Source organism: Felis catus, chromosome B2 (assembly GCF_018350175.1).
Source record: "Felis catus isolate Fca126 chromosome B2, F.catus_Fca126_mat1.0, whole genome shotgun sequence".
NCBI classification, from domain to species: domain Eukaryota; kingdom Metazoa; phylum Chordata; class Mammalia; order Carnivora; family Felidae; genus Felis; species Felis catus.
Window position 1 is genome coordinate 80,034,249 of NC_058372.1, and position 13,019 is coordinate 80,047,267.

At 41.1% G+C, this 13,019-nt stretch overlaps 1 protein-coding gene across 3 annotated transcripts in view; it reads left to right on the forward strand.

Annotated features, from left to right (window-relative positions):
* ANKRD6 (ankyrin repeat domain 6) overlaps nucleotides 1–13,019 on the forward strand; it is an 80,824-nt gene that overhangs the window by 29,559 nt on the left and 38,246 nt on the right. The gene's annotated exons all lie outside the window — the stretch shown is intronic.

Below are 13,019 nucleotides of genomic sequence, written 5' to 3' on the forward strand. Positions count from 1 at the left end.
AGGGATTCATATCCAACAACTCAACAACAACAACAAAACAACTCAATTTTTATTTTTATTATTATTATTTTAATTCTAGTATAATTAACATTCAGTGTCATATCCGTTTCAGGTGTACAATATAGTGATTCAACAATTCTATACATTATTCAGTGCCCATCACAGTAAGTGTACTCTTAATTCCCTTCACCTATTTCACTCATTCCTATGCCTGCCTCCCCTCTGGTAACCACTAGTTCTCTATAGTTAAGAGTCTGGTTTTTTGGGTTTGTCCCTTTTTTATTTTGTTCGTTTGTTTTGTGTCTTAAATCTACGTATGAGTGGAATCATATAATATTTGTCTTTCTGTGACTTATTTTACTTAGTATTATCCATATTAATGCAGATGGCAAGATTTAATTTCTTTCTTATGGCAAAGTAACATTCCTGTGGGGTGTGTGTGTGTGTGTGTGTGTGTGCGCGCGCACACACCACATCTTCTTTATCCACTCCTCTATCCATGGACCCTTGAGCTGCTTGTATAATTTGGCTATTGTAAATAATGCTGCAGTAAACATAGGGGTGCATATATCCTTTTTTGAATTAGTGTTTTCATATTCTTTGGGTAAATACTCAATTGTGGAATTACTGGATCATATAGTAATTCTATTTTTAAATTTTTAAGGAAACTTAATACTGTCATTCATAGTAGCTGCACCAGTTTGCATTCCCACCAACAGTTACACAAGTGTTCCTTTCTTCTCCACATCCTCACCAACCTTTGTTATTTCTTGTGTGGTGATTTTAGCCATTCTAACAGGTGTGAGGTGATATCTTATTGTAGTTTTGATTTGCATTACCCTAATGATTGGTGTTATTTAGCATCTTTTCATGTGTCTGCTGGCCATCTTCTTTGGACTAATGTCTGTTTATGACTTCTGCCCATTTTTTAATTGGATTTTTTTTTTTGTGATTGAGTTTTAGAAGTTCTTTATATATTTTGCATACTAACCTCTTGTTGGATATATCATTTGCAAATATCTTCTCCCATCCAATGGTTATCTTTTTGTTTTGTTGATTGTTTTCTTTGCTATGCAGAAGCTTTTTATTTTGATGTAGTTCCAATAGTTTATTTTTGCTTTTGTTTCTTTTGCCTTAGGAGACATACCTAAAAAATGTTGCTATGGCCAATGTCAGAGAAATTACTGCCTGTGCTCTCTTCTAGAATTTTTATAGTTTCAGGTCTCACATTTAGGTCTTTAATCCATTTTGAATTTATTTTGATGTATGGTGTAATAAAGTGGTCCAGTTTCATTCTTTTGCATGTAGGTGTCCAGTTTTCCCAACACCATTTGTTGAAGATACTTTTTCCCATTGTATATTCTTGCCTCTTTTGTGATAGATTGGCCATATAATCGAGGGGCTTTATTTCTGGGCTCTCTGTTCTGTTCCATTGGTCTATGTGTCTCTTTTTGTACCAGTACCATATTGTTTTGATTATTATAGCTTTGTAGTATATCTTGAAATCTGGTATTGTGATACCTCCAGTTTTGTTCTCTTTTCTTAAGATTGCTTTGGTTAATTGGGTCTTCTGAAGTTTCATAAAAATTTTAGGATTTTTGTTCTAGTTCTGTGAAAAATGCCGTTGGTATTTTGATAGGCATTGCATTAAATCTGTAGGTTGCTTTTTGAGTAGTATGGCCATTATAACAGTATTTTTTCTCCCAATCTGTGAGCATGGAATATCTTTCCATTTGTTTGTATTGTCTTCAATTTCTCTTTCTTTCTTTCTCTCTCTCTCTCTCTCTTTCTTTCTTTCGTTCTTTCTTTTTTTAAGTTTATTTACTTTGAGATGGGAGAGAGAGAGAGAATTCCAAGTAGGCTCCACACTGTTAGTGTAGAGCCCAGTGCGGGGCTAGAACCCATGAACCATGAGATCATGACCTGAGCCAAGATCAAGAGTTGGACGTCCAACTGACTAAGCCACTCAGGTGCCCGTGTCTTCAATTTCTTTCATCAGTGTTTTATAGTTTTCAGAGTACAGGTCTTTCACCTCCTTGGTTAAGTTTATTCCTAGATATTTTATCATTTTTCATGCAATTGTAAGTGAGATCGTTTTCTTAATCTCTCTTTCTGCTACTTTGTTATATAGAGTATAGAATTCAACAGATTTCTGTACATTGATTCTGTATCCTGTGACTTTACTGAATTCATGTATCAATTCTAGTAGTTTTTGGTGGAATTTTTAGGGTTTTCTATATGTAGTATCATATACTTTTTTTAATGTTTATTTTTGAGAGACAGAGAGAGAGACAGGGACAGAGTGTGAGTGAGGGAAGGGAAGAGAGAGAGGGAGACAGAGAATCCGAAGCAGACTCCACAGTCTCTGAGCTGTCAGCAGAGCTTAATGTGGGGCTCAAACCCATGAACTGTGAGTTCATGACCTGAGCCAAAGTCAGATGCCCAAACGACTGAGCCACCCAGGTGCCCCTATATATTAGTATCATATAATATGCAAATAGTGAAAGTTTTTCTTCTTCCTTACCAATTTGGATACCTTTTATTCCTTTTTCTTATCTGATTACTGTGGCTAGGAGCTCTAGTACTGTGCTGAATAAAAGTGGTGAGAGTGGACATCCTTGTCTTGTTCCTGATCTAAAGGGAAAAGCTCTCAGGTCGTCATCATTGAGTATGATGTTAGCTGTGGGTTTGTCATATATGGCCTTTATTATGTTGAGGTATGTTCTAAGTCTACTTTGTTAAGGGTTTTTATGATGAATGGATGTTGTACTTTATCAAATGGTTTTTCTGCATCTATTGAAATGATCATATGGTTTTTATTCTTATTGATATCATGTATCTCACTGATTAATTTGTGAATACAGCTCAATTTTTTTTATATCTTCTTTTTTAATGTTTTTTTTTTTTTTGAGAGAGAGAGAGAGAGAGAGAGAGACATGAGTGGAGGAGGGGCAGAGAGGGAGACACAGAATCCGAAGCAGCTCCAGGCTCTGAGCTGTCAGCACAGAGCCCAATGCAGACCTTGAACTCAGCGACTGTGAGATCATGACCTGAGCTGGTTGGATGTTCAACCAACTGAGCCACCCAGGCTCCCCAGGTCAATTTTTAAAATAAACAAAGGACTTGAATAGATGTTTCTCCAAAGAAGATATATAAGTGGTCAATAAGCACAAGATGACAAGATGGTTAATAGCACTAGTCAGTAGGGAAATGCACATCAAAATCATAATGTGATACTTCACATTCATCATGATGGCTGTTATCAAATAAAGAAAAACAGAAAATAAGTGTTTTAAGATCACGCAGAAATTAGAACATATATGTGTTGCTGGTGGGAGTGTAGAATGGTGCAACTACCCTGGAAAATGGCATGGTGGTTCCTCAAAAAATTAAACATAGGGGGGCGCCTGGGTGGCTCAGTTGGTTAAGCGTCCGACTTCGGCTCAGGTCATGATCTCGCGATCCGTGAGTTCGAGCCCTGCATTGGGCTCTGTGCTGACAGCTCAGAGCCTGGAGCCTGTTTCAGATTCTGTGTCTTCCTCTCTCTCTGCCCCTCCCCTGTTCATGCTCTGTCTCCCTCTGTCTCAAAAATAAATAAAATTTAAAAAAATTAAAAAAAAATAAACATAGGGTTACCATATAATTTGGCAATTTCACTTTTAGGTATATACCCAAAAGAAATGAAAGCAGGAACTCGAACAGATGTTTGTATACCCATGTTCATACAGCATTATTCACAATAGCAAAAGTGGAAGCAACCCGTATGTCCGTCTACAGATGAATGCTTAAACAAAATGTAGTGCGTTCATGAAATGGAATATTATTCAACCTTAAAAAGGAATGAAATTCTGATATGTGCTACAACAAGGATGAACTTTGAAGATGTTGTGCTATGTGAAATAAGTCAGATACAAAAGGACAAACTTTGTATGATTCAACTTATGTGACGTACCTAGAATAGACAAATTCATAGAGACAGAAAATAGAATAGAGGTTAGCAGGGGCTGTTAGGAGGTGAGGGGATGGAGTTATTGTTTAATGGATACAGAGTTTGTTAGGATAATGAAAAAATTTGGAATTTGATAGTGGTGATGGCTGTACAACATTGTGAATATATGCAATGCCACTGAATTGTACACTTAAAAATGGTTAAAATGGTAAATTTTATATTATGTGTACTTTACTACAGTAAAAAAATCAGGAACAAATTGACCCAAGAAGCAGCAGAAAACTTAGTCTGATTACCATAGATAAGAGTAGAAACATGATTAAAAATGCAGCTTTAAAAAAGTACTTGGGCCAAATCATTAACTCTGTCCCATATTTTAAAAATGAAAAAAAAACATAGTTCCATTGTTATTTAAACTAGTGTAAAGCATAGAACAAAATGGAAAGCTAGATTTGTTTTGTGAAACAAACACAACCTGAATACCAAAACCAGATAAATATAAATGAGAGAGGGAGAGAAAGATACAGATAGATCAATCTCTCTTATAAATATAGATTCAAAAATTCTTAATAACATTACTTAGAAAGATACAGCACTTATCAAAAGAATAATACGGTGTGATTATGTGGAGTTTGATCCAGGAATGGAAGATGGTTCCATAATTTGATATACTAACACATTAAAGGAGAAAACAGGGTGCCTGATCCCAAGGTCGTGGGATCAAGATTCTGTCTCTCTTTCCCACTGCCCCTCTCCCCTGCTTGCACTCTCTTATAAACAAATAAATAAATAAACAAACAAACAAACCCAACCAACCGCATGGTTACCAGTTGCTGAAAAGGCAGTGATTTTTTAATTAAAAAATAAAAAAACCCAGAAAATATGAGAGGGCAGTTCTTATCTCTTGATGATAGTTCATCATGCATTGGATCACCATGCTTTGCTCTGTCAGTGCATCAGCCCATTGAAAATGTTGTCTAAGCAGCTACCTGTGAGGAGTATGGGGGCCATTAAGTGATGCTTTATCACTTACAAACAGATGTATTACAGGAACGACGGAATCCTTAACAGCTAGTTAAGTTGCTTGAAGTATTTTGGTTCTTCTTGCTAGTGGACTTTAAAAAAAAAAAAGTTTATTTATTTATTTTTGAGAGAGAGAGCGAGAGAGAGAGAGCATGCGTGCACAAGAAGGGGAGGGGCAGAGAGAGAGAGGCTGGCAGAGGATACAAAGCAGACTCCAGGCTCTGAGCTGTCAGCACAGAGCCTGATGCGGGGCTCGAACCCACAAACCAGAGATCATGACCTGAGCAGAAGTCAGATGCTTAAGTGACTGAGTCACCCAAGCAGCCCAGGAAGGATCATTTAATGGGACAATTCCTGTACCCTACTGCCCTTGTGTGATTGGACTGTTGATCCTCAGCATAGGAGTTTTACTTCTGCTTCTATTACATTTTGTCTTACTAAAATTAGCCTGTTCTTCTGATCTGAGATTGTCTTGGATCCTGATTTTTGTCATCCAAGGAAGTTAGTCTCTCACTGCTTTTTGTCACCTATCATCTCTTTAAGATGTGATAAGTCACTCATCCGAGTAGACAGGTGGACAAAATATTTTTCCAACAAGGAAAGAAAGCCTTGAAGGCTTTTTAAACTATCAACTTTTTTAAAATAAAAAGTTTTATTGTCTCCGTCTCCTTTGATCCATGGCAATTTTTCTTTGTCCATTTTCTTCTGAATGTCTTCATGACTTTGTTTGCATTGAATCATAAGCCTGAGAAATGCTTTATTTTTTAATCCAAATCTACACCATTCCAGGCAGTTGAGATTTGGGGAATACTGTCTCTAACATGAGGACCCTGGGAGCATCTAAGAAAGTTGGTGGGAGTTTTCTACAATTTAAATCTAGATGAGGGGCCAAGTGGCCAGGACTCTAGCTACCAGAGTAGTAGCTACCAGAGTCTGGTAGTGCTACCAGAAATGAGATTTGTGATCTTGAAAAATCGAAGAACCTCTGTTAGCCTTACTATCCTCATCCAAATTAAACTTTCAAAGACCCTCAAAGACCTGAACGTTATATTGTTTCTAAAATATGTTACTCTTATTTTACCAGCATTGCATCTTTCTTGCCTCCTACCTCTTTTCCTTGCCTCTTTGTTTAATGTTACAGATAATAGAGACAGACATTACTTGCCTCAGTAAAGATTGCATGACCCTGATCGAACTTATGATCTCCTGAAGAAAGGAAGCGTTGTCATTTTGAAGTTATTACATTGATCTAACCTAAATTCTTCTCCCCTAAATGGTTTCCCTTTGTGTGGCTAACATCTGTGCAACTGCCCACCTTGTAACAATCTCCAATTAAGATGGTTTATTTCTTTGAGCTACTGATTCCTGGTTCCTTCATCCTTGCCTACCCCCCGCCCCCACCTCTTCAGAATTTCTAGCCTGTTTATTCCTTTGGGTTCTGCCCCAGGTTTCTGTGTGACTCTGGTTTTAAGCATATCATTGGACAAAGACGGTGTTCCAGGAATGGGTAAGCACAGCACACTTCTCACTTTTTTTTTTTTTTTTTTTTACTGAGATACAATTGATATATCACATTATATTGCTTACAGGTATACAACATAATGATTCGAGATTTGTATGTATTGCCTTCTAACTTTTCAAGCCTGCTCTGTTAGACCAGGCAGCTGCCCTGACGAGGGCCAGGGCTTGTCATTCCTGGGGCAGGTATTGTCAGTCTGAAAGGCCTGCTCTCTACTAAGGAAGATCCAAGATACCTAAAGCATGAGAGAAGAGCTGGGACCCAATGACTGGATTGTGGCTACAATAACGAGTGACGAGGGTAGTGGCCCCATGGAGTCTGCAGAAAAGGAGTCTTTTCCAGGTTTCTGTCAGTTGTGGTTCTCAAATGGTCCCCGATCCCCCTCCCTGGGGCTCAGGCCTTCCATAGGATGTCTCTCCAATAAATGCTTCCCTCTGCCTGGGGTTGTTGGGTGAGAAAGGTTAAGCAGCATGTCTGAACACCTGCTGAGAACAAAATCAAGGTGTATTTTAAGCCGGCAACCTTTAACTGGGCTCCCTTGTCATCCCCACTAGTAGGAGATCTTTATCTGAACAGGAATCTTCCTCCTGGAATGCTCTCTGACAGAGCCCTGCCTCTCCAGCTGGGAGTTGGCCTCTTCAGAATGAGTAGCAGGGACTGCTTCATTCTGCACACCCTTCATGATCACCTGTGAGTGTAATTTATGGGTCGCCTGCCAGAACAGGACTCTCTCTACCATTTCTATGCAGCAGTTCTGCTGGAAGTTGGGACCCACCAGGCTGACCTGCCAGAACAAAGCAGCACTCCAGACCGGAGTCCCAGAATCGCTGACAGTAAGGCCACTTTGTTGTGGTTATGGCCTGGTAACATCACAAGGCCCTTGGCTGTTTACTTCCCTGGAAGTGGCTGAGTCTCTGTCTTATCCTAGGTAGAGCAATGGAAATGTGCATTGCCTGCAGGGTCCTGTGCCCTCTTACTCCTGGTCTCAGATGGCCTATCCTAATAGCAGGGCAGGGTGGAGGAACTGGGACCTTTAAAGGGCCCAAGGCAGGGGTTCATAACCTCTGGATGCATATTAGAATCACCTGGAATTTTTTTTAAAAAAAAACCTCATATTCATATCATCCCCACCCGACCCAATCCTTTGGGGGTAAATTTTGGGTTTGTTTTTAAGATTTCAAGTGATTCTTATGTGCAACCAAGCTTGAAAACCAGTGGTTTACATCAGTGGCTCTCAAAATGTCATCCTCAAGGAGCAGTATCTACCTCTCCTGGGAACTTGTTAGAAATGCATACTTTTAATGCAAATTCTCCACTCCAGACCTACTGAATCACAAAGTCTGGAAGGAGGCCCAGTACTGCTGCCCAGCAAAGTTTGAGAACAACTGGTTCAAGGTATAATATTAATATAGAAAGCAGGATAGTTATATGTGACCTATTGATATAACTATGCAAAAGCATCAGTAGAAAAGATGCACTGAAAAAGATTGGATGAAAATGACAATAGCTGTAAAAAATGATAATAGGTGTATTGGATGGTAGAATTACAAATTATTTGCTTTTATTTTCAAAATTTTTAGTCATGTCATTATATTGCTCACATATTCTTTTAAGAAACAGGAACTGGGTTGTGGCAGTGCAGTATTTTAGTGTTTTGTACTGACAGGTGGGGTTGAGAGCATCACGAAGAATGTGGCAAGAGGAATGATGCTTGTTTGGACAGGCCCGACATGGCAGATTACACCTGAGGGCCTATAGCTTCCTGGAGAGAATTATCCTAGGTCCTCTTCATCTCATCCTATGGGTCTCAGCCTGGGTCACTCATTAGAATCACCTGGGGAGGGGTGCCCAGGTGGCTCAGTCAGTTGAGCATCCAACTTCAGCTCAGCTCATGATCTCACAGTTTGTGGGTTCGAGCCCCACGTCGGGCTCTGTGCTGACAGCTCAAAGCCTGGAGCCTGCTTTGGATTCTGTATCTCCCTCTCTCTCTGCTCCTCCACTGCTTGCACTCTGTCTCTCTCTGTCTCTCAAAAATGAATAAACATTAAAAAAGAAAAGAAAGAAAGAAAGAATCACCTGGGGAGGGTCTATTGTTAATAGATGTCTGGGCTCCACCACAAGTTGAGCCAGAAATGCTGGAGACAGGGCTCAGGCATCAATATAGATGGACAGAAGAACAGACCAACCTGCCCAAGTGATTTGGATGTACAGTGAGAGTAGAAAACCTCTCTCCTCATCCTTGAGATTTAAAGAAACCAGGTTATATCCAGAGGTCATCATCTGGGCATCTTGGGAGCTTCCTAACACTGAGACATGGAACCCTTCTGCTAGAAGAGAGCTTCACCCACCTCACCCCCCAGCAAGCAGGCGGCAGGTAGAATGGTGGGTCAGAGCTTGGGGGCCAGAGTCAGACGGCTTAGGGGTGAAACCAGACTCTACTTACTTGCTGTATGACATAGAAAAGGTGACAGGGTCCCTCCATGCCTCAGTTTCATCACCTGTAAAATGGAAATTCCTCATCTTAATAGTGCCTACCTCATAGAGTCATGGGCCGGCGGGGGGGGGGGGGGGGGGATTAAATGAGCTAATACAGGTAAAAGTCTTAAGATAGTGCCTGTCATGTAAGTATCCCATAAGTGTTAGCTGCTGCTGTCTCTTGCTCATGTCCTTATTATTAGTGGTCTTCCCAATCCCTCTAGGGCCTGGGTTGAGTTGAGTTGAACAGGTTATTGAACTGGGGTAGGTCCCAGGACAAATGGAGGCTTCAAAAATTTCTTTGTCTTATTCATAGTTCACAGTCTTTTCTCCTTTTCCCATTTCTTTCATTGGCCATTCCTAGGGGCATGAAAATGATGGCAGTTGCATCCTTGAGTCTAAATCATTCAAATACCCCTCTAAGGGTCAGTTGTTATTTGCCCCCTCACACTTAAGGGGATTGCAGCCTTCCCCATTTGTCAGGCTTGACCTTGGGGTATCCCTGCTGGGAGCAGCCACTTCCCGGATTGGCTCTACTTTTGTTGCTTTTCACAATAGAATGTTCTAGAAAACAATTACATATCTGCTTCTTTCTCTCCACCTTTGGGTGGTGGTGGTGGTGGTGTGGTGTGTGTGTGTGTATGTGTGTGTTTAAGGGAGTTGGTCTTGTGTTAGGAAACCCAGGGAACGGGAGTGGACAGCTTCAGGTTCGGTGGGAAACTGATTCCTATTGCCTTTGATGCTGCTGTACTTTTAGCTGGTGCTAGAAAGGGAGCCAGACATGTGAGGAGGACATTCACCCTTCTCAGAGAAGTCCTCATGTCACTGTTGCACCTGCTTAAGTACTAATGAAACCCCCAGTTGTTTACACTTCCCCTGAGGGGCTGAGACATCCAAGAACCTAGAGCACCCCTAGACTCTCCATTTCTTTGAGGCCAAGCCTGGAATTGGAATTTGCTCCCATGTCCCTGGTAGCCTCAGCCTGCCTGTGCTTGAGGAACACTGGCTTCTCTTTGACATGGCCCTGTACCATCCCAGAAGCAACTTGCTTCCTCGTCATGGAAGGCACAGTCCTGACCTCAGGGAGATTATAGCCTGGTTGGAAGAAAATGCCAGTGCCCAGGGTGACATTCAAAACAGAATGTGCTGGTTTCCTAGGAGGAAGCTGAGGCACTGTGGGAGCAGAGAAGACAAGACCAGGAATGTTTCTTGCTGAGTCAGAGAAGGCAAAGTTTGGAGAAGGGCATTGCCAGGAAGGAAGGCCCATCCAGCAGAAACACAGAGACCAGAAACTGTGGGCTGTATTTCAAAGATGGAAGTGGACACGTGGATCAGGACTGGCCAGTAGGAAATGACCCTTCAGCTAGGGGCCCATTTGGCCATCCAAGTGATCTGATTTCCAGCCCTTCACCCAAGTCTGTTTGCCATTGAAAATATCTCACTGGTCTTTGTTAAGGCAGAGGTGCAAAGGTGTCAAGGAGAGGGAACAATTGGGGTGTCTTCAGGGGTGAGGGCTCAGGACAGCTGGAAGGGAAAAAAACCCTGTCTTCGATGGTGGATGTTACTCTTATTTCAAGCCTAATGGGGTGGATAGTGCAGGCTATTCCTGTTTTATAATTTTTTAAATGTGTATTTATTTATTTTGAGAGAGTGAAAGCAGGGGAGGGGTAGAGAGAGAAGGAGAGAGAGAATTTCAAGCAGGCTCTGCACCCCCCAAATGGGGGCCTGATTACATGAACTGTGAGATCATGACCTGAACCAAAATCAGGAGTCAGACACTTAACCAACTGAGCCAACCAGGCACCCCAGCCTCTTCCTATATTATAGGTGAGAAAATGGGCTCAGGAGAGTGTTGTGGACAAAGTCCCATAGGGGTGATTAGTCAGAGCTGGGATTTGAACTGGGCACGTCAGGCTCCGTTGCCTCCAGCCTGTCCTTTCTGCAGAGAGAGGATTCTCTGTTGACTTTGGATGCCAGTCCAAGGCATCTTGTTAGTAATTTATAGTTTCGAAAGCACCTTCCCAGGTATGACCTGGTTTGAACCACAGCACCATTTCCTTCTGTCTTCTGCTTATTTGTGTTCACTTGGGCAAACCCTTTTGCCTCCTTGTGCCTCAGCTTCCAACCAGTCACATCTGGTTCCTGACAAGGATGTTCTTCAGGCTTCCCTGATCTGACACCCTGAGATTCCTTGTCCTTTGTCCTCTTTTCCAGGCTCTCTCCAGCAAACTCTCCTCATCATGGTTTATGTTTTCAGTTGCTCAGAAGCACTTGTGTCCTACCATCCTGTCGGCCTTCCTCACAGCACACACATCCGTCTCCTCGCGAGAGTAACAAACTTTCTGTGTGTCATAATGCCTAGAAACTTGGTGAAGGTCATTTTCTGATGTCCTTAACAAGGACACGTGATGACAGATGGAGCCTGGGACCAGGCCCAGTGAGTGGAACCTGCTTATTTTGCTCCATCTGATCAGCTGTGGACTTTCATGGAAAGAATCAAGGTTAAGCAGTGTGCACTGAGACAGTTGCTAGCCAAGGAAGGTCACTCCATCTCTTCTCAGACATTGCCTTTTTATGAAGGCTTTTTATAGCCCACTTTGTTGGGAGTAACTTTTTTCTTAATTAAGAATTCTAATTTTAAAGTGAGCTCTGACCTCTTTCTTTACAGAATCATTCTAGTGCTTTGATTGCATTTCATGCGTAGAAATTAAGATCCTTTATTGTCTGCTATCTGTGTTTCCCTCCACGGCTGGTTACCCATGGCAAACTGACACTTTATGGAGATCATAAATGGGTTTATTCCGCTAGAATATCAATAAAGGTCTTTGGAGAATTTTATTGAGGTGTAGAGGGATGTAAGAGACTATTTCTCCCTTATTAAGAGACCCATATGAGCCCGTCAGGGTGTGTTTCAGTATGGATGGGAGCCAGTGGCTAAATGATTTTTGAAGCAGGAGGTAGATTTCTTCACAGTGAACTTGAAGGGAAAAGCAAAGGAAATATGATGTCCCCTTTAGAATTTGGAGTTTCGCAAGGTCAGTTCTCTGGATAGAAGTTGATTTACACTGAAGAGTTATTCTGGGTGTTACCCTCCGTGTTATACTAGAGGGCTATTGAAGAAACAGTCCTTTCTGTGACCCGATCACAAGGCTAAGAAGCCTACTCAGGTGCACAGGGAGACGTGCACACAAGTGCGTTCTGCAAACCACTGAAAAGAACCTGGATGCCCATCAGTAGGGAATGGGTGAATAATGAATAAATGATCTGGAACTACATGCGACAATATGAGAAGAAATCTTACAAAAATATGACATTGGACAAAAATTGCCAAGTGATATTTTAAGAGTTTAATGCTATTTATGTAAGGTTCTAAAATAAGCAAAACAATATTTATTATCTATGGCTATACCCACGTAGCAAAATATGTAATTAAAGGCAAAGGAATGAAAAATACCAAATTTAATTTAATTTAATTTAATTTAAGAATACCAATACCTTGTGGTGCCTGGCTGGCTCGGTCGGTAGAGCATACAACTCTTGATCTTGGGGTTGTGAGTTTAAGCCCCATCTTGGGTGTAGAGATTATTTAAAAATAAAATCTTAAAAAAAAAAGAGTGATTACCTCTGGAGCTGAAGGGAAATGAAATCTGGGAGGGGTTCAAAAGGAACATCTATAATTTCTCTAAGGTTTTCTTAAAGTGACTTGTAGGTATGTACATTTAAAAATATTCATATTTTTGAATGGCTGAAATATTTTGTAATTTTATTTTATTTAAATATTTTTTTTAATGTTTACTTATTTTTGAGAGAGATAGAGTGGGAGCTGGGAAGGGGCAGAGAGAGAGGGAGACACGGAATACACAGCAGGTTCCAGGCTCCAAGCTGTCATCACAGAACCCAATGCAGGGCTCAAACTCATGAAATGTGAGATCATGACCTGAGCCGAAGTCAACGGCTTAACGGACTGAGCCACCCAGGCGCCCCTATTTTGTAATTTTAAATTTTGTTTCAAAAAAGGGAGAACCTATTCAGAACAGTCTGGCCAGTAGTTTC